The 22,024-nt window shown below is 49.5% G+C and overlaps 1 pseudogene; it reads left to right on the forward strand.

Annotated features, from left to right (window-relative positions):
- Window positions 1–4,135: 4,135 nt before the first annotated feature.
- LOC146810056 (envoplakin-like) lies at window positions 4,136–15,132 on the forward strand (annotated as a pseudogene).
- Window positions 15,133–22,024: the final 6,892 nt, after the last annotated feature.

Raw genomic sequence — 22,024 nt, forward strand, 5'->3', positions numbered from 1 at the left:
CAGTGCACAATCTGTACCTCAACTTGATGTGTCTCACAGGGGTTTTAGTCCCGTCATTACAGTGCACATTGTTCTTGCCTCCACACGAGGTGTCTCGCAAGGGTTTTTGTCCTGCTACTCTAGTGCACATCATTGACCTCTCCACAAGGTATTTATCTCTTTTGTTTCAGTGCACACCTATCTAAGTTCACACGTTTTGTGGCTTTTGTCCCACTTTTACAATGCACAATCTCTTGACCTCTCCGAAGGTATGTTTGTTGGGTCTCCCCATCAGCTTGTGCAAAACATTGTACCTCCAGTCTAGGTGCATCCTTACACGAACATGACATTACACAGGTCATTACATGACTTATACCTTCACTGCAGTGCACGTTCCTACCTTACTTAAGGTGTCTAGTGTGGGTTGTTTGTTTTATTCTACAGTGCACAATATTTAGATCTCCACTCAAGGTCATTCCGGCACACGGTTATTTCTACCCTTACTGGGTGCATAGTTTGAGTTCTTGTCCTATTTCTATGGTGCTGGGTTTCAGAAAACTGGGTGTTATGTTTATCCTCTACGTATTGCTTCTTGTTTTAGTAGACTGTTTCACCCAGTGCTGTTAACATTTTATTATCTTAATATTTTTATTAGAGGGAAGCATGAGTAACACACACTGCTCACACTTGATGCGGCCTCACTGCCTCCTCCCCTCCCAAGTTGCTGGCACTAAATGTGCCAGACTGTAGTGTTCAACTGCAGTGGTCACCTGGCCTAATGCCGTCGCTACATCCCCACAGTAATGCCCTAGGTCCACCTGCAGTGACACGGAGCGGCGGGACAAAACTGCAGTGCTGTTGCAGAGCTTGGTGATGGCCCTGGTAGATGCAGTAGTACGGAGCAAGTTCTGCCGATGCCTCCTGCGCTCGCTGTGTTGTCCTGCTAGGATGGCACAGGTGAGCTCCTGTAGGCTCTTGTTGATGTCACGATTCCCCTCAGCTACAACTGTGGTCATGTGACGCACAGCGTCTGTCAAAGTGCACATGTGTTTTGCCAGTTTGGAGATGTTGAGGTCCCTTGTTCCCATATGTCTCCCCTGCAGGCGCTGAACACGCAGCATCTGGGCCTCTACACCACCATAGGTGTTTGTTGGCTGTTCGGAGAGCTCAGCAATACTGTGCATGGACCTGCGCCGCTGTGTGACTCGGCCATGTGCTGGTTTTGGAGCTGGCGGAGTGACACGTGTCTGACTGGGAACACTTGTGGGTGCTGGTCTCGGCTCTGTACTCATCACCTGCAGGGAGGGGACATGTGCCCTGCGTCTTGGTGGTGTTGTCGGTGGTGGTGGTGTGGTCAGTGGTGGTGGTGGTGGTGTCGGTGGTGGTGGTGTGGATTGACGTTCCTGCGGAGTCTCTCCATCGGTCTCTGCCGGGGTCTCGGAGATGATGAGGCGCTCACTGTCATCAGAGTCCACCGGAGAAGCATCTGTGTGTGAAACAGTGCATTATTAGTTTATTTTGTAACTAGATCTGTTTATCATTCTGCATACTTTTACTACAATAAATGACATATTTAGACACACTGTTGGGCCTGTACTGCTGGTCTCATTTATTGTGCATTGGTGATCATACATGCACACTTGGCTAACATGACTACAACTCCCATGATGCAATACTAATGTGAGGGTATATGTGTTATGTACTTCTCCCTGCACACTGTGATTAACCTGGGGGGATGGGCATGGGTATACAATACGCAGCGTATAAGCGCAGGTATGCATCCGGGACCACTGGGAGGATGATTTCCAGCGGCCCCTACACGACAGGGAGTGGGCTAGGGCCCTCGAACACACCAAAAAAGTGTCCCGCAATTACCGTTTTAAAAATATACAGCTGCATGTTCTGCACCGGGCGTACCTAACACCTGAAAAGCTGCAGAAATATTACCCTGACGGGGCGTTCTGCTGCCCTAGATGTCTGGAGCCCGCGGCCTCGTTCAAGCACATGTTCTGGGACTGTCCGACACTACACAGTTACTGGCACACAATTCACACTGCCCAACAAGCGGTCACGGGGTTCCGAGACCTTGACACATGGGAGGCGTGTGCGCTGGGGATTCATGACCGTCACAAGTCGCAGAAAGTGGAACGGAGGTTCGCTTTCTTAATGTTGCTCCTTGCTAAGCGATGCATCGGTATGCACTGGAAGTCGCCGGGGGGGCCCCCGGCGGCGGCATGGGTGGGGGCGGTCAAGAAATGGGGTAAGGCGGAGGAAACCGCACTTAGAACGGAGGAGGCCCGAGGGATGCGCAAACACCCGATCTCCATGCCCTGGGCCATGTTATTGCACTCCTTCACGCAGGAAACAGCGGCTGCAGCGAGTACTCAACCGATAGATCCCCTGGGGGCGCCAGCGACCGCAGAGCCCTCCCGGGGAGCGGCGCGGGCAGTCCAAACGCCCGGGGCCTCGCAGTGGCAGGTGCCGCATGCTCTGCCACCGGACCCCTCATAGGCTGCGGCTGGTGCCCCGGCCCCCTCGGCGCGCTCACCCCCTCCCGGCGTCCGCGCCCCCCTGGCTCCCCCCCCCCCCTTTTTCTGTCCTTGCTCTCTCACGCTGGTCCAGCTCTCGAGCGCATAGTTACAAGCATTCCTGATAGCCGACATAGTGCACCCTTCCCAACCCCCTGGTTCTTGCCCCCAGTTCGTTCATAGTTATCCACTGGCTGCATTTCTCTCGGCTTCGCGGCACTACGCACAAGGGTCCAAACACACTGCGCGGCGCCCCTGCGGCGCAGAGATCAGGCCGCGCTCCGGTAGGACACGCACAATGGCTGCTCCCGGGAACACACACCGGTGGCCCTACTCAGGATAGGGCTGGGTGGCCTGGATGCCCACAAGACTGTGAGGTCCAGAAGGCTACGACTGAGCGCGCTTGCTATGTAAATCTCTGTGCTGATGGCGTTACCACCTGTGCCTGTGTATGTCTTTCCATATAAATGCCAATAAAAACGTTTTTCAAAAAAAAATAAGCGCAGGTATGCATCTTACCTTGTTCTGTGGTTGCTGCGCCGGAGGTGTCCATCTGGGTTACTCAGACGACTGCCTCTGGCTCAATGGTCCCCTCAACGAGCTCCTCCAGGGCTGTGTTGGCAGGTACTCTGGATGGCCCCACTCCTGTGCCAGCTGCTTCCTTCACCCTTTCGGCAATGCGCTCCTTTGCCCTTTTCCTGAGGTCATACCACCTCTTCTTAAGGTCGTCTATGCTGCGGTGCGTGACTCCAACAGCATTCACCCTCTCCCTAATGCGAAGCCATATCTTGCGTTTCTCGGCTTCGGGCACCTTGAGTGATAGCTTCCCAAACAGCTTATTATGCTTGCTGCTCACCCCCTCGATCAAATGCTCCAGTTCCCTGTCAGAGAACTTTCTCTTCCTCTTCCTGGGCGTGTCTGATGGATTGGATGCATTCTTGTCCATCCTGGATAACTGTAGTCTGGATGGGTTCTGAGGGTGAAGTCTTTTGGCTCAGCTTGTATGCTCTGCCTCCTCCTGTTAGCTCCTCAGTGAAGTGAATGAGGCATGGGCTGGATGACTTCCTGGTTGTGATGTCATCAGCCTGCTTCAGGTGCGACCCGTTTTTTGCGAATTCGCTATCTCCGAATTCGCTAATACCGAATTCGGTATTACCAATTTCGGTATTTGCTAATCTTTATTTTAAGGAATCGGTATTGTGTTTTCCGTTAGTTTTAGCGATTTTTAAGGAATCGCTAGATTTTACAGAATCTGTACATGCATCCCGAAAAACGAATCCTTATTTGCGATTCCTTATTTATCGCTAATAAGGACTCGCTTTTCAGAATTTTGATGCATGTGCACCTGTATTTTTATCTTAATTTAGACACCAAAACGAACAGAATGGCATACATATAACCGGAGTTATGGATTCTTGAAGTAATATTTAGTCAGTGCAAAATAATACATGAAAAGTATACCATTACCATCAAGGGGAAAACCACTTGTGACAATCGGTCACTTACAGGTCGAGTAACGTGGAACCCTTACACGGTTTAGGTCAAACAAGCCCCTGGACCAGGCCACGTAAGCCAGATCAATTTTACCAAGCCCGTGGAGTCCGGGCGCGGAGTTGTCTTGGCTATCCATGGTGCTGAACGGGAGCAGCGAGGGTGCTGGTTTTACCGCTTACACAGTGCTGCAAGACACAGAATACAAAAACACAACAGATACATGGCTGCTGACATCGTATGATGGTTGCACAGTGTTCTCTGTAGATGCATCATCGAGTGTGAGAGTTAGTTGCAGGATTGGCGACCGACCAACCAACCTTGTCAGCGATAAGCACAGCAAAAAGGTACTGGAACTCCACAAGGTCCTAGGGAGTAAAATAGCTTGGATTTGGGCTATCTAGCGATTCTTCGGATCTGGTTAGTGTTTTTACCTGCAGTTTGCAGGGGACTAGTGCCACTAATTCATAGGAGTCTGAGGGTGCTTTTGGCTTCTACGGGGTCCCTCTCTCTGGGAGTGCCGAGTTTTAGCCAAGGACGAAGTTTGTTCACCAAGTCTGTTGCCACAGGGACAAAGTCTTCCTCTTTTGCTTTGGTGCTGTGGGAAAAGTCCTGTCGTTGGCGACACGGGTCTCTTCTTTGTCCTTCCTTGATGCAAGTTATTCACATCTCAGGTTCTGGTGTCAAGGGAGTCCCTTAAATCCAGGATTTAGGAGAGTTAGAGGTCTGGGAGCAAGGAGCCAATGGGCAGCTAGTCCCTGCAGCCAATCCACAAGTAAAGGTGACCACATCCAGGGGTGCGGGTCACCATTACTACCCAGAACCCTCTATTCGGCCACTTCGAAAGATGGCAGAAATCTAATTTTAGAGTACAGTGTAGGCTGATCACCCTGGAGGTGTGGTTAGCCTTCTGGGGGTGTACATCTCGTTGACTAACGAATTTCCTGCCCGTCTGAGTGCAAATGTGCCTGGGGCAGGGGGAGGACTGTTTCATCCACTGGGAGTCAGCCTGATGGATATCAGAGGCGGTGCAGCCTTTGAAGCTCAACGCCTTGATGTGCCACTTCACTAGCCGTCTATTGAGGAGGGAGGTGTGACCTCCTTCCTGCCCAAGCCTTTATTCCTGACTCCAGAGAGTGATCACACTTCCTGGCAGGAGGTTAGAATCCTGTATCGACAGCAGCAAGCATGGGAAAGGCAGGCTTGCCAGACGGAGCACAGGGAAGGCTGAGGCAACCAGGTGGGCAACCTCTAAGGTGCCACCTGGGTGCATGCCACATTAGTCCTGACACGAGATTTGTGTCAGAGGTGAGAAGGCATGTTGTTTGACACCATGCATTACATATTTAGGTGGTACCATGATGAAGCTTCCAACCTTGGGTTTGCTGGGGTGCCAGCCCATGTTATCCTATGGACCGTCCATCACTTATAGTGTCCTTTAATGGTAAGGACACTATAGGGACATACAAGTTTACACTTACATGCATACACCCTTAATATACTGCACTCTACCTCCTTGGCTCAGGAGGCCTTCCTTAGGGGTGACTGACATATATTTGCATTGCTCCTGCAGTCTGCAATGGCAGGCCTGCTGTCAGTAGTGTATTTGGGTCACAACCAGTGCTGCAAGCCCTGGGGACCCCTTTACTACCTATGCCCTGAGTACCACTGGTACCCTATACTAGGGACTTATAAGGGAGGTAAAGTATTTGCCAGTTGGGATTGTCAATTCAAACATAAACGTTTGAGGGAAAGAGTACTGGCACTGAGGCCTGGTTAGCAGGCTCCATTGCACTGTCAGAGTCGAAAACCAGCTTCTAGTAGTCCAGATAGGGGCAGAAAGTGGGAGGCATCTGTAAAGAAACCTGTTTTCTTACACAGGGTTACTGCTGAAGATTTTCGGGACCTGATCTGACGTCTGGGGCACCATTCAAAGGGTGAGAAATCTGCAGTTAGAACACAGAAACAGTTTTACACAAGGTAAGTAACCAATTCTTCTCGGATGTATGTGCTGTGAACTCAGAAGCCAGTGACTGAGTACAAATAGTTTGACCAGGAAGTTGTAAAACTTGGAAGCACCCTAGAGATTCTTAAAGAAATTGAGAGGCTAAAGAGGCAGTTGAGCGATTTGGTTACCATGAGCATAAAGGCCCAAGACCAAGTGGTCTTCAGAGTGCGATGAATGGAAGAGAGAGAGAAAGACATCCTGGGCTGATATGAAGATGATTAACAAGGAGGTAATGAAATATTAAAAAAGAATCCATCATTGGAAAAGGAAAGGTGTGTATCTCTATGAAGAGGTACAGAATGTGTCTTAGCGGAGAAGAGAGCTGGAGAATGCAGTCTATGATTTGCAAAATAAGTACATGCTGCTAGAGAGAGAAAAGCCAGTAGAAAATGTTGTAATACAGGAGGTGGTCCTCTTACAAAAGAATCAAAGCTCAGAGAGCAACAAAGTCATTTGAGTAGAACTTTGGGTGAAGAAGTCATCAAGAGACACCAAATGGAATGCACCATGCAACAACTCAAGGGGTGATGACTGAAGAAGAAAAGATGCTGAATTTCTAAGAGGAGAGAAGTCAGAAACTTCTAGCTAAGCAGGAGTTGGGACAGATAACTTTAAGGATCAAGGAAACTGAAGAAAGCCCAACTCCAGTACAAGGGAAAATTGTCATGGAAGAAGTGGTCAAGTTCAAAAAAACAGACTGTGCCAAGTATTAGACATCAAAAAGAGCAAAACATTGTACCTGGAAAAGGAGCACAAGAACCTCCAAGTAAAAACTGACATCCTGCAGAGGGAGAAGTTTTGGAGAAAACATTCTATAGGGAAGGGAAGTCATTTTGAAGGAGAAGGACCAAGTTTTGGAGAAGGAGTGCACATGAATTTGAGAACTGTGTAACAGAGAGCAAAATGTAAGATAAGATGCTGAAGATCAACTAAGACGCATCAAGGAAAAACTTGAGAGGGCTCAATAAAACAAGTCATCCAGGAGTATTCTACTTGGAGACAGAGTTTCGGAAGCTGGGCAGGCAGAAGCGGCAAAAAGTATGTCTTTCTCAGCAAACAATCCCAGCTGCTTATGCGAAGAAAAGAGCACTACCGGCAGAAGAAGATGCAACTTACACAAGAGCTTTCAGCACTGGAGACAGATGTCCTCAATGAAAAAGATCAAAGTTATGAAAAGGAACACATTATATGCAATCTCCAAAGATAAACCAGGAAGGACTGAATAAAGAAATACATGAGGGGAATGATGATTCCACTAGAATTTCAATTTTTGACCCGGACAGGATAAAATATGTCACCTTATGAAGCGCATAATTGAGGCTCCATAGACTGAAACCAATACGTCCAGTTGCAAGAACTGAAGTGTGCCTGGGAAAAAATCAGTACCATGGACTTCAGCAGAGAGATTTTGATCCTTCTGATTAAGAAAATTGGCAAAGACTATTCCATTAAATATGCTTTAAGGGCAAAGAAGATCACATAGGAGAAATTGCAGATTTTTTTTTTATTATTATTTATTTAATAACTGATGACACATGGTGACATACATAATTGTGCGCCTACAACCCTGAGGCCGGCTGCATTACTACTGACCATCACGTCGTTCCCTCAGCTTATCCCACATCCCGGAGGCCGGGCATCGCTGTATGCTGAAGCAGCAGTGCATTTAATTTAACAGATATTATGATAGTATGTCATATCTTGTATGCACCTCCCCACTGGGGACATACAGTTTTTTACTAAATTTAACACATTAACCCAACACCCTCCCCTCCCCACACCCGTAACTTTGAGGCGTCCAGTCAGATCCCCCCATAAGGGTATGCTCCTACATTCTGCCGTGTTGTGTATTCTCCCCTTAAAGGGCTCTCCTCTACATGCTATCCATGCCAGACTAGTGTTATTAGTGATCAACCTTCATGTCCCCTCTTGCCATCAGTCCCCTGCTGATCAAGTTGCACCGCTACACTTTGCCCAGGGGGGCCTCCTAATCGCCAAAAGGTCTTCTCCCAGGCCGCTCATGTAACCGCTGCGCCCGGATCCCTCTCGGTACCCGTCCCAGTCCCTTTCTCCCCGCCTACTCCCCCTCCTCTGAGATGATCTGTATATAACCCCCAGAAGTTCTTTGGCCTACTGCGCGGCGGGAGCAGCTCACTGAATACCTCTGATTGCGTACAGCAATATAGAACGTCTCGGGCCCACTGCGCCACTGTGGGCAGGGGCCCCCTCATCCAACACATTGCTACCCTACGCTTGGCCATCAATAATCCCATGTCCACCATTTTACGTACTGCCTTGGGCAGCTTTTTAGAGTAGCCCAGCAGAGCTTCTGCCGGGTCTGGCGTAAACTCCAAATCCACCATTCCTCCCATCTTTTGAAAAATCGCCTGCCAGAAATTATAAACCCCAGGGCACTCCCATGCCAAATGAATAAAGTCCGCAGTTGGGTGGTTGCATCCATCACAAGTCGATTCCACCCGTAGTCCATACCTTTGCAGTCTGTCCGGTGTGTAATATACTCTATTTATATACTTAAAGTGTAACAGTCTGTGCTTGCCATGTAATGATATTCTACGCGTACCGGCGCAGCAGTACACCCACATAGCGTTGTCTATCACAATGCCTAGATCCCTTTGCCAGGCCAGTCTAGCCTTGGTATATTGCTGTGTTCTCTGCTCCATTGCCATTCTGTAGAGTTTGGATATCAGCCTACGAGGGCATTTATGTTTGATAATGTATGTTAATTCCGGCACCTCCGGGGGTTCAGCCATATCGTCTCCCAGCTGCTGCCACCATGCCCTCCTCACCCTGTGGAATTGGAAGCGCTGCCGCTGCGAAGGGGCTTCCGCCCCAGCAGCCACCCTCTCCCACGTTATCGCGGTGCCGTCCACGAACAGGTCTCCCATCTTGTGTAATCCCAACCCCTGAAGGGCCCGCACCGCTCCTTGGTCCCTACACGGAGGCAACCAGACCGCCCATTCTAGTGGCATTGCCGGGGAATATAACAGTGCCCCAGTAGTGTGTCGCAGTATGCTGTCCCATGCATGCCTAGTTGAATTAAGGGAATCCAAATATCCTGTCCTATGGTCAGCTGGCTCAAAGAGGACCGCAGGGAGCGGGATAGGTTCAGCGAACAATCTCTCCAGTTTAAGATATGGGACTGACTCCTCGCCATGGATCCAACTGTGCGCTTGGGCCCCCTGTGCCGTCCTGTAGTACAGCTCCATATCGGGCGCCCTATGTCCTCCCATATGATAGGGCAGTGTTAGCACACGCCAGCTGACTCGGGCCTGTTTGCCCGCCCATGCTAGTCTCAGCAGGGATTTATTAAGCCTAGCAAAAAAGACATGCGGCAGCACCACAGGAATATTAGTAAACAAAAATAGAAAGCGAGGCAGCACTACCATTTTCATGATCGATATCCTACCCACCAACGAGAGAGGCAGTCCAATCCAGACCTCCACATCATCCTCCAGCTTATCAACGGCCCTGCCATAGTTTTCCCTAATTATTATTTCAGGATCTGTGTGCAGCCTTATTCCCAGGTATCTGACCGCGTCGTCCGACCATTGGAGCGGGTACTCCATCTCAAAGGGAGCAGTGGATGGGGTCAACAGGAAGGCAATGGACTTAGTCCAATTGACCTGCAGTCCAGAAAGCGCCCCGAAGTGCACCACCTCCCGCAGCACCGGTGCCAGATTATTCTCAGGGTCCCGAACATACAGGAGGGTGTCATCTGCATATGTGGATACCACTATCTTGTAGGTGGGGAAGTTCACCCCTCTGAGGCTGTGGTATTCCCGTAGAGCGCAAGCCAACGGTTCCGCAACCAGGGCGTACAGTATGGGCGATAGGGGGCAACCCTGACGCGTTCCCCTGGAGATATGGATTGCCTCCGTAATTCGGTCCCCCAGCCGTATCCTCGCGCTAGGTGCCTTATATAGTACCCCGATCATGTGTAAGAAAACTGGACCCAGACCCAATTTAGTTAAGACCTGACGCATGAACGGCCATTCAACCGAGTCAAACGCCTTCTCCATGTCGAGGAAAACCGCGAGTGCCTTCGTGTCCTGCCGGACATGCTGCATAGTGCCAAACACCGTGCGTAAGTTGTAGGTAAGGTTTCTGCCGGGCACGAACCCCGCCTGCTCCGGAGCAACCAGCTCTGGCGTCAGCAATGCAAGGCGCGTGGCCAATACCTTCGCAAATATCTTAATGTCTACATTTAGTAATGATAACGGCTGGTAGGAGCTACACTCCTCTAGGGTCTTACCTGGTCTGGGGATAGCCACCAAGATAGCCTCACTCATAGACTGCGGCATTTGGCCCGTAACACACATATCGTCAAACAGCTGCGATATATGCGGGAGCAATAGATCCATGAAGGCTTTATAGAAAGCAACCGTGAGGCCATCCGCCCCTGGTGCACTATTCGCCCGCATTCCCGCCAATGCCTCCAGAATTTCATCCTTCTCAATGGGGAGGGCCAGGAATTCCCTATGTGAATTAGAGAGGAAGGGTAACTGTATGTGATCCAGGTAATCCCGTATTTCCTCATCCATGTCCGTCTGTCGCGAAGCGTATAGTGCCGCATAATATGACTTAAAACGAGCTGCTATGTCTGCTTCCTCAGTCAATAGGTCCCGTTCGTCCGATCTGATCTTAGTGATGTTGGCTTTGCCCCTCCGGGCCTTTAATATATTAGCCAGGACTGAGCCAGGCCTGTCACCTTCTCCATAGACCCTGGCCGTAGCATACTTCCCCAAGTGCTTCACCTCAGTATCTGCTGCCTCATGGTACTCCTCTAATAGCGCCTTCAGCTCTTCTGTAGCATCGTCTGCCTCACCTATCAGCTGCGTAGCCTCCACCTCCCCCAATCTACGCTCTAGTGTCGTTAATCTCCGTCGAATGGCGCGCAGCACCCCTGAATGCTTAGTTATGGCCACCCCTCTAATATATACCTTAAACGTTTCCCAGACCGTCTGGAAACTATCCACAGAACCGATATTGGCATCAAAAAACGTTGTTATTGCTTCCGCCATTTCCTCCTTAAATAGAGGATCCAATAGCGAATATGGGGGGAATCGCCACGTAAATGGTGAGATGGTCTTCTTAGGTGTGGCGAGAATCAGCAATATAGGAGAATGATCGGACAGGGTCCGCAGCAGCACCGGACACAATCGGACCTGCGACATAAGAGACGGTGATGCAAACCAGTAGTCAATACGCGTGTGTAGGTTATGGTAGGCTGAGTAGTGCGTGTAACCTCCCACCATCGGGTTAAGCGTCCTCCACACATCCGAGAGTGCCATGCCAATCATAGCCCTGTGTAATATTTTAGCTGCCGGAGCCCTGGCCGGTCCCCCTGGTCTGTCTAGGCTCGGGTTCAGCACCACATTGAGATCTCCTCCCCACAAAATTTGAGGCGCTGAGCAATCCCTCACGGTCTCGGCCAGTCTGTTATAAAACTCCGGGCAGTCGTAGTTTGGGCCATAAACATTAACCAACAGCAAATCGAGGCCCCTACCCTGACATCGTGATAGCACATACCTACCGCCCCGTCCGCTGCCACCACCTGCGCCGTGTACTCCGACTTAGGGTTGAACCAGGTAAGAACTCCTCTAGCATGTGTTGTAAATCCAGCCGCATGCGAATTTCCCCGCAGCCCCCCTGTGCGCAGCATAGGACTCTGGTTCGGAAGATGCGTCTCCTGAAGGAAGGCCACATCAATGGCGTGCCTGTTAAGATACTGCAACACCTTACGCAACTTCCGGTGATCATTTAAACCTCTGACATTCCAGGTCACCACTCTTATGGAGTCTAGCGACCCCCGCGGGGCTGTTGAACTAGTCATTGTTGTCCTTTCCGTAATGCATTGCCCCTCCCCACAAGCATTGTGGATGTTCTCCGTGGTGCAACAGGAGCATCCTCGCGTTCTGCCGGACTAACCTCTGAACAATGAACGAAACCCCATTCCCCTCCCCCTTCCCCCTCAACTCGGCCATGCCGCATCCCATTTAGAGATTACCCACACCTCCCTCTGCCCTGCCCCCAACAAGTTAACCCCTCGAAGTTGTGATATGCACTCGCGGGCGGAGGTCGCTCCGTACTTAATTGATAGACAAAAGTCACCTAGTACCTAGCCCCGACCCCCGCACGCAGATCTTAAATACGTGCCCCACCGCTAAGGAAGACTTGAGCCACTATATACATCCCTGCGCAACATACACCTCTAAGGTGAGGGTATCGTGGCAGCGAACGCACTCCACCAGAAACGGCAGGGCTTCGGTTCGCATCTATACCTATGTGTCGTCTACTTACTTCTGTCCGCCACCGCCATATCCCTTTGCCAGCATCCGTACAATTCTATATGTCAAATTTACAATAAACATCTAATGGGCATCCTCTGCATACATTTCACCTGCATAGTGTCCCCCTCGTCAACCTACCCCCATCCCTCCAGCCCCCAAACCCACGCAAATTACAGCCCGCACTTGCCACCAGACCATGCTCAGTCCTGCTGCTCCAGTACACCCTCCGTCTCATCTTCCTGCGGTTGTCTCACTGGGCTCCACCTCCGCTCTTTGCTCCAGTCTTTCAGTGTCCTCTGCAGAGCTTTAGGGTCCAGAAAAATGTGGGACTTCCCTTGCCTGTTCACATGCAGCTTGGCAGGGTACAGCATCGCATAATCCAAGCCCAAATCCCGCAGCTGCTTTTTGATCGGGATGAACTGCCGTCTGGCCTCCTGAACCCGTGCAGTGAAGTCTGGGTACAGCGAAATGGTCGACCCCTCATATGTGAGCGTCTTTTTCTCCCTAGCAACACGAAGGGCTGCTTCCCTGTCCCGATAGTTCAGTAGCTTCGCGATGATTGGCGGCGGCGGCGCACCTGGGGGGGGCCTGGGTCCTAGGGATCTATGCGCCCTCTCAACCACGAACATGTTCGAAAAGACCTCCTTGCCAAGCAGCTCGGTCAGTAGTGTTTCCACAAAGCACTCCATCCTGCCCGTTGGCGTCGTCTCCGGCAATCCCGTAAAGCGTAGATTACATCGTCGCGCTCGGGCCTCGAGGTCTTCAGTTTTATCCTGCAATACCTGCATGATACGCCCCAGCTTCTTGTGTTCAGTATCCAGCGAGGTCTGCGCCTCCTCGACCCCCACCAGCCTCTGCTCCGATTGGTCCAGTTGCTCCGCATGCTTGTCGAGTCGCTCCCCCAGGCGGTCCATTCGATAGGAGAGGGCATCGATCTTTGCCCCCAAGGAGGTGATGCCGGACTGCAGGCCCTTTTCCATGGAGAGCAACAAGCTCCGAATATCCTGTGCTTCGTCCAGGGGGGTAGTTGTACCAACTGTTGCTCCCTCTACTGAGTCCTGGGGCTTGGAGCGCTTCTGCTTGAATGTTATTTTCGTCTGGGTCCTGTCCGATTTGCCCATCGTGCTGTCGTCTGCCTCTGGGCGTCACTCGCCGCCGCCGCAGTTTCACCCCAATGATCCAAGTAATGCAGTTGTCCCGGTGTGAGTGTTCCCCAAGAGCGAACCCCCGCACACTGCAGTCGCAGGCGAATACACCATGCACGCCAGCGGCCCCTGCACGGGGTCTCCGCCTCTGCCGACGTGTCGTTCACTGCTTGCGCTCTCCACATAGCTGTCTCTGTCCACCCAAGCACCATCATCTGTGGGTTAGGGACATTGTTCCAAATTAAAGCAAAACCAAGCTGGTAGTCTTGACGAGAACGATGGCCCAGGCAGCTCACCCAGTCAGACACTCCGGCCTAGCGGCCTGCTCTCCATTGAGATCTCCCTCTCCTCTCGTCTCAGTTGCTCAGTTTAGGGCACCCTTCACCTCCAGGCGGCCCTCAGACGTCGCTGCAGGCCGGCTTCTGACCTCCTTGCCGCCACCCAGGCCCTCCTCGTGAAGCGTGGTCTGCCTCGCGCGGGCTCCGCCCGCTGCAGAGCTTGTGTATTCCGCCGCCTCGTCAGGCTGCTCGTTCACCCAGGCCCCCGCTTCAATATGCAGGTAACGCTATCTCCGCGGCACCAGAAGGCCGCCAGGGCAACTCCGCGGCCCGCGCCGCTCACCTTCCGCCGATAGCCCTTAGTCCTGCTGGATAGTGCGCGGTAACCGGAGCCCCGGACTTCGCCGCTCAAGCTTCTCCAGTCAGGCTCGCTTCTGCCCCCATGGTGTTAATGCCGCCTTCTCTCTTCTCACCCCACAGCAAACCGCTACAGCTTCCGTCCTGCAGGCCCGCCGTCCACCTCAGCAGGCTGCTCCTCAGCTACGGCGGTCGCATGTGCGCCGATGTATCAGTGATCCGCTCTTTCTACCCTGCAGCAGGTCACAGCCGGGGTTTCTTCAGCCCCGCAGCCCCAATCATGCCGCTCCGCTCGCATCAGGGCCGCAGGATCAGATACTGCCTGCAGTTCCGGGCTCTCCCAAATTGTTCCGCCGCACGCGCGGTGACGTCGCCGCGCCGCCGCATCCACCCGAGCCCGGGTATTAGCGGCCTCCACTTGCTCGCGTTTCAGCCCCGCTATCTGGGCATCTGCAGTGCCCCCAGCCCTCAAAAGTAGCTTATCTGGACGTCCGCATATTCTGCCACAAGTGTCACTTCACCCGCTTCCACTTCTTGTGGTGTGGGGCAGGATAATTGAAGGATTGTCTCTTCTGCGTGCCGGAGCTCAAGGCTCAAGCCGCCATCTTCGTGTCGAGCCAAGCTCCGCCCCCAGAAACTGCAGATTTGCCATAGCTCCCAATCTCTGAATTTGCTCCCTTGATGGCAGGAGAATAAAAAAAACCTCTCTATTGGGTCTATCATTGAGTCAAAGTCCCCACTGTCATCACAGACAAGTCAGCAAAACCAGCTCAAAAATGTCTTCACTAAGAGTTCTAGCAAGCCTTCCCATGATGACAAGTTCCTCATCGGTGAGGTTTATGACACCACTACACACACAACATTCTTTGTTAAGAACACACTAGGAAGCTGCTTGATGTGATTACAGCTCTAAATATGCTTGAGGCACAAGCAAAAAATTGAGGAATTGTGGACATCAGCACAAAGGAACAATACTCTACCCACAAGGCCTTTGCCAAAGGACAGACCAATAACACCAATATGAGATACTGCTAACAGGACAAAAGACCTTCAAAGAGGTGGAGAACTCAGTGAACAAGAAGATCTTGTCAGTCAGGGAAGCCGCATAGGAAGGGTACATGTCAAAGGAGAATGGCTTTCCAACATGTAGGAAAACTGGCCAAATCACATTAGCAGAGGCAATGGAGATAGGAACGGTTGACAGCAACATGACCAAATAGCTTCAAGACAATAGAAGTCACAAGAAAGATCTCACTGACCCCATCACTGAAGACAAAATCAGATACAAGGAAGCCACACTGTCAGGGAGTCCTTGAACGGCCTTCTGATCCTACCCACAGGTTCTGATAACTACTAGGTTACCCCACTACCTCCCCAAAATCTCCAGACTCCTCTTCGGTTAGAAACCACATGTATGGGCCCACCAACAGCTTAGGCCTACATATATCATGTATCTAAATTCTAACTGATCCCTATCAAGAAATATAGGACTCCTATAAAGCTTTTTGCACTGATTTCTACAGGTAGCAGGGGGTGGTAGGCCAATCCTCTGAAAGTTGCTTATCTGTAGAATCCAGTACAGCACACCAGTGAGGCAAAGAGGCACACTCAAACAACAAATGGTTTGTTCACTCAGCTCTGTGCATTGTTAGTGAAGTTTAACTAAAGTTTATGCTCCTCTAACCCTGATTCTACAACATGAGATCTTCTTTGAATTTCCATTCTTCTTCCATGTGTTGGACAGTTCTGGGACGCACATCCAAAAATATGGCACTTTGTTGCTACCCACTACTTTTCAGAAATGTATGGCACAAAACAGGAAGTCTTGAGTAAATCAGTGTATTTTATCAATTGACCTAATCTCCATTAAAGAGATACTGCCCAAAGAGGTATACGACCTATACACATCAGTTAGTTGGATCTAGGGTAGGAGCCAGGGTTTAGGGTTTAATCCAGCACTTCCATTAATCCATGGTACCAACTATTGTCGTATCAGGGCAGCTGGAAAGTGTACAGAATGATTACTTTCTTTTGGGTGGGATTAGAGGGCATGAAAAGGGCTCGGAGTACAATTGTGCTTTAGTATGGTCATAATGTATTTAAATAGCTTTTTGTGCTAAACTCGTTGCCCTTCTCTCTCACACTGTCATATGGCTTATAATTTCCCAAGTGAAACTGTGCGTTTGTTGGACAACATAAACGTCAGATCTGTGTGAGACTTATTCTGAGCACCCTCTCAGGATATGTTGGCCTAAGTCCTGCTAAGTCCCACAGTGCACCATCTGCACCCCTAACCCGATAAGGTAACAAAAGTATTGTGTAACCTCAGGACATGAGAAACCTGACTCCCCAAGAAAATCGTGTTAACAGATGTAGAACCTTTTTGCTTAGTTACTTATGCATACCCAAACACATACACAATAAATCCACAACATGTAGTTTCAATATTTATGGAAGCCTTGTGATAATTGAGTAAAATCTGTGCCCTGCAACAATCAATAGAAGGAAACAGAATAATGTGATTAGCATTACGAGAATGGTGAAACAGATAAACAGTTCAACCATTTGCTGATTACAGAGAATATATGCTTGCATACAAGTACTGTAAAGTAGAATACTCCTACCTAGCACTTCCTGACCTAGTGTACCTAGGGAGGGGGTGAATCTGCCAAATCCCTATAGGGTGATCTAAGTCTCTGTTACCTGTGGGTAAATGTCATCAAGCTGTCCGTATCGGTGGAGAGCTGGGCAGCATCCCTCGCGAGAGGTAGTCAGGAATCAGATGGGCTGGAATTCTGGCACAGGCTGACCTCTTAGTGCCAGGGAAATGCTCCTCTGTCTAAACAAGGAAGTGATGCCATTTATAAAATAAACATCACCCATGTTGCCATAGCGACGTCTCAGTCAGGCCGCCGTAGTTTATTCTATTGTGATAGTTCTGTCACTGAACGAACAATAATAACAACAACATTACGCATAGTGAATTTAGCCGTTGTGCAGAACATTCAAGGTATTGTGATAATATGCCTATGAAATGGAAATGTAAGCAATGCTGTTTCAAAGATTATCCTGCACAGGCAAGCAATAAAATGTGTGTCAAATGCCTCCGTGTTTAAGAAAGAAGGCAACTTATGAACGTGAGCACGTAAAATGGAGGACCTCCAACTTGGGCCTAATGTAATAACATGACAACACAATAAATGGAAAGCATCACAATTACTGAGGTCATTTTTTCTTAGAACCTGCTGCTAGATACCACATGCATTTTTGTCCTTGTATTTACACAAAACTAATAATGTATGCATATGAAACATTAGTTTTTTTTCCCTGGAGAAAGTCTTTTCCTTACACCTCCATAAGATTTGGTGGTGTCTGAATTTTTGTTTAGCCTTTTTTGCATGAAAGTGGAAATGCATAAATCAATTGTAAACCCATTGTGAAGATTAATAAATACCCACAAAGCTACAACTGTTGGTGTGCACCACCTTCCCAGTGGTTAACTTTGCTATGACCTGCTGCGTTGTAAAGATAGCTATAATGGCAACTTACACCTCAGAAGCCCGCAAACTCATCTGTGGAGTGCTTCAAGGTTAATCGATCAGCCCCACCCTCTTCAACCCATATATGATCTCTCTGGCCAATGTCATCTGCGCAGATGACATAAACATCCTCTCCTACATCGACGACAAGCAACTCATACTCTGCTCTCAGACACGACCCGAACACAAGAAACAAGTTTACTGCCTGTATGACTGACGTAGCTAACCTGATGCAAGTCACCACTGACAAGACAAAAGTAGTGATCACTCACTACACGCACTGTTCATAAAACGATAAGAAGCAAACAATTTGAAAGCCACTTCATAAAATATGTACGACAAACTTGCATAGCAAGCATATAAATTGGCAGTATAGGCAGGTGACTCCACTATTCATACCTGGCTATTTCCACACTCATTACGCCTTCTTCTTTATATTAGCTTCACTAATATGATACTAGTGAACAAAGAATACCAAGTTGGGGCTGTGCCCTATAATTGGTTGGAGTCTAAGTAACCCATAATCTTGAACACTTATTGTAACACTCTTAAGTAACCACATGGAGACACATAGCGCTATATAAAACTTGTAAATAAATGACTAAATACATGTTTTGCAATTCATTTTGTTCTATTTTAATTTTAAAGGGCAGATGCACATATTTAAAGACATGCTTATTTTAATCACAACTTTTTCGACTTTTTTTTTGTAATGAAATATAAATACTTTTAAGTCATATAATTGGTTACCACTTTTTTGTCCACACTATATAATTCAGTTTTTTACAGCAAACCACAATATCCCTAAATTGCAAAACCAATGTTTCTCCATCCTTACAACACTATGTATGAGAACGGAGGGCCTCATTACGATAACAGGCGGTTGGGACCGCCACCTACTATCACATCAGACAGGAGACCGACCCACAAGCAGACGGAGGTCTGACAGCCCGATTAGGATGAGACAACCATGCGGTCGGGAAAGAGCTCTTTTACATTGCAGCTTGTGCTGCGGTCCAGGAAAAGAGGCGCAGCACATGCAGCAGTGTGAAAGAGCACTTTGTGCACATCCATGCCTCGTGTGCCAGGCACACAGTGCATTAATGTGTGTGGGGGCACTACATGTGCCCCCAGGGCCAATTTACAGTGGCCCATGGGGGATGGAGCCCTGCTTGAGTCCCCAAAGTCCATTTCCTACAGCTCTTTTATGGCGGTCGGACCGGCATGAAAAGGCGGTCAGAAAGGGACATCGTAATCCCTATCGTGTGCCTGCACAGGCACCGCCTCCATGCAAGGGATACGATTCCGGCCGCCGGCCCGACGGTATCCTAGATCTTGTTGAAGGCGCCCATATTTCCCTTGACAACTGACGATCAGACTGCATGCATCAAAATGTTGCAGTGGGACCGACAGTCTGTCGGCGGTGGGACCTTCACCGTTGTCGTTGGTAATAAGGCCCTAAATTCTTTCACGTAGTACAATATCAGTCCATCTCTTCTTTACAGAATGCCATTATCTTTAATCTACTGCACAAAGAACATTATCTGTCTGTCATTGCTGTAGAAATAATAGATCCTATCACCATATCAAAAGAATGTCATTCACCTTTTCTATAGCGTAGAAAGAACCAATGCTTCCACCTTCTCTGTGCAGTACACAAACAATACTGCTCGCTCCTAACTGTTTTGCAGAAATAACGTTTCTCCATTGTCTCTGTACTACTCAAAAATACATGGCTGTACATGGTACAGTGGCCCTGCTCCTCTCAGTACAAAGCGCAGTATGTTGGTGCACACCCTACACATAATCACACAACTTGGCAAAAATATGGCTGCCCAATCATATTGTTTGACTCACTCGTGGTTCACAAATCTCACTTTGTACATAACAGATGCAATTTTGGTTTAAACAATTCTCTAGGACTTATCAAAATTTAGAATAAACTGAAGGTACGTTAAAAACAGAAATTGCTTATTTGCTGTACAGCATCATCCTATTGTTCAAGTAGAGAGCAAGGGTCAATTTGGGGATCTCATCCAGGGCCGTCTGAGGCCCGCTGGAACTTACAGCTTCCTTGTTGGCTACCGGCTGGGGTTGGTCTTGGTCCCTCAGCATCCATCCATAGGCGCAGGAGGTGGAGCTAGCCCTCCCAGCGCCTTAAAGGCGTGCCAGCACTCCCGCAGCGCAGGATCTCCTGCAGGGCCGCCTGAGGCCCGTTTGAACTTACCGCTTCTTTGTTGGTGACCGGCTGGGGTGGGACTTGGTCCCCCAGCATCCATCCATAAGCGCAGGAGGTGGAGCCACCCTTCCCAGCTCCATAAGGGCATGCCAGCACTTCCGCAGCAGTGCGGGACGCGCACGGGCCACACCCAGGCGATGGCCGGGCCTAGGGTGGGCCCGTCCTGGGCCCATCAGGAACAGGCAGGGCAGGCAAAACCCCGTTGGTTCTATTTGGTTTGGAGCCTTTGCTGTTGTTGCCGTGAGAGGGCAGTTCACAAGCCCCAGCAATCTCCGCAGCAGGGAAGGAGGCCGCAGGACGCCACTGAGTCCTTTCCGTGCCAGGAGGCGCTTATGCAAAGTCCACGTGGTTCCCGTAGCGACCGTTCGCGTCCGTTCGAGGTCGGACCCACTTTCTTAACCGTCATGTTTGGATCCTGTTTTTAAGTTCTTAAGTTTTGTCGCGGAGTCTTTGGAGACCTAAGCAGAGGCGAAGCCTTGTTCATCGAGCAACGAGCCACGATCAAGAACAGTGGAGGGGACAACTCTGATCCCTCCACAGGTCTCTCTCTCTGTTACTAATCGCGGGAGCATGGACGGAGAGCCGCAGCAGCTGCAACCTCCGCCAGTGCCACACTGGACGGTTTTCTTCAAAAGGCTGTGAGAGTAATTAATAAGGAAATTGAAATGACACAGCAAAGACTTTCACTTGTCGCTATTCCATCAGTTTCTCCCTTGGCCTCGTCAGACATTTTCGTCAGAGTTCAGGCCCCACTACCACTTAAACCAGAGGTGAACATTATCGTCAAAGGTAATTGTTGCACAAATGTTGATGTAAACTCACCAACACCTAATTTGTCTATGGGGGAGCCCAGACGCCAACAGGCGATAGGAAGAACAAGCATTGGCAAAGCCAATAGGTCTCGCTTTTGGGACCTTATAAGTATTTAGTTATGCAGCACAATATCTTATAACTGTTGCATGGCTAAACACTTATAAGGTCCCAAAGGTGAGACCTATTGGCTATGCCAATGCTTGTTCACCAAATTGCAAACTTTCTATTTTACCTATTACAAATTGACCACGTTTTATATTGAGGGGGTGGCTTCCAAGCGGAGCGCATCATGTTTCAAGTTAAGCTCGCGCCTGTTAGCGTTTGCCTCTAAGTATCTCGCGAAGGAGGAGGGAAAAAAACCCAGTTTTTCCTCTCAATCGAGCAGATGTGATTAAAATGTTACTCTGGAAAGAGGAGCCTTGAAATTCCTTCATATACCTGCTGAGCTGTTTCCGCTACATCCTGTGTCACATGACGGTCAAAAATCATGGCTTTAAAACCTAGCGGAGAGGAACAGCGGCGGATGCTAGCCGCTGGTTATGGTATCTGAGCAAGGAGGAAGTGTTCACGGGCCTCGGCGCTGGAGCTAGCTGAATCGGCAAGGAGCATCGCTAACTCACAACCGGGCTCGCGGATTATGCGCGTGCAGCGGCTGGCGTTGGGCGCGCCTGTGGGTCCCTGTTCGTTTTCCCAAAGTTTCAGAACTTCCCAGCTCACGAGTAATCGTCCCTGCTTGTGAAGCCAAAATGCCTGGTTCCGCGTTGAAAAACTGCGAGGGAGACATTGTCCCGCGGAGAGGGAAGGAAAGGCGGAGAAAGACGTGAGGGAGCCTCCAGACTTGGTATGTGCGATCCGGACGTATCATGAGTGCGTTAAAAGCACAATCGGCGTTCATTTGCTTGCGCTACACAGACACCGAAAGCTGCCCATTCTCTCTTGATGGTTAACACATGTTCTGGTGAATAGTTCATTAACAGGGGGTCGAATCCTGTAAGGCGCAAAGTGCAAGAAACCTTTTTCTTGAGTTAATAAATGAAAAGTCTTCTTGTGTTCAACAGGCGCTTGCATGCGGCACAGCTGCTAACCCAAACAGGCTCAGCTTTTTCGTCAACTTTTTTTTGCCTTTGAAGTTTGCTTTTCTAAACATTGTTTTGACGATGTAGTCCGATTTAAAGCGAAATGTGTGTCCTTGTGTAATTTAACTAGTGCTCATATAAAGTGCTCCAATGCCTTCGGGTCGAGTTCCCGCTATATAGAACTGCAAAAAAAACAAAAGCAGGAAGTGGGATAAGGGAGGCGGTGGCAAATGGTGTGCATTTTCGCGGCCGCTTTGATG

Source organism: Triturus cristatus, chromosome 7 (genome assembly GCF_964204655.1).
Source record: "Triturus cristatus chromosome 7, aTriCri1.1, whole genome shotgun sequence".
Taxonomy (NCBI): Eukaryota; Metazoa; Chordata; class Amphibia; order Caudata; family Salamandridae; genus Triturus; species Triturus cristatus.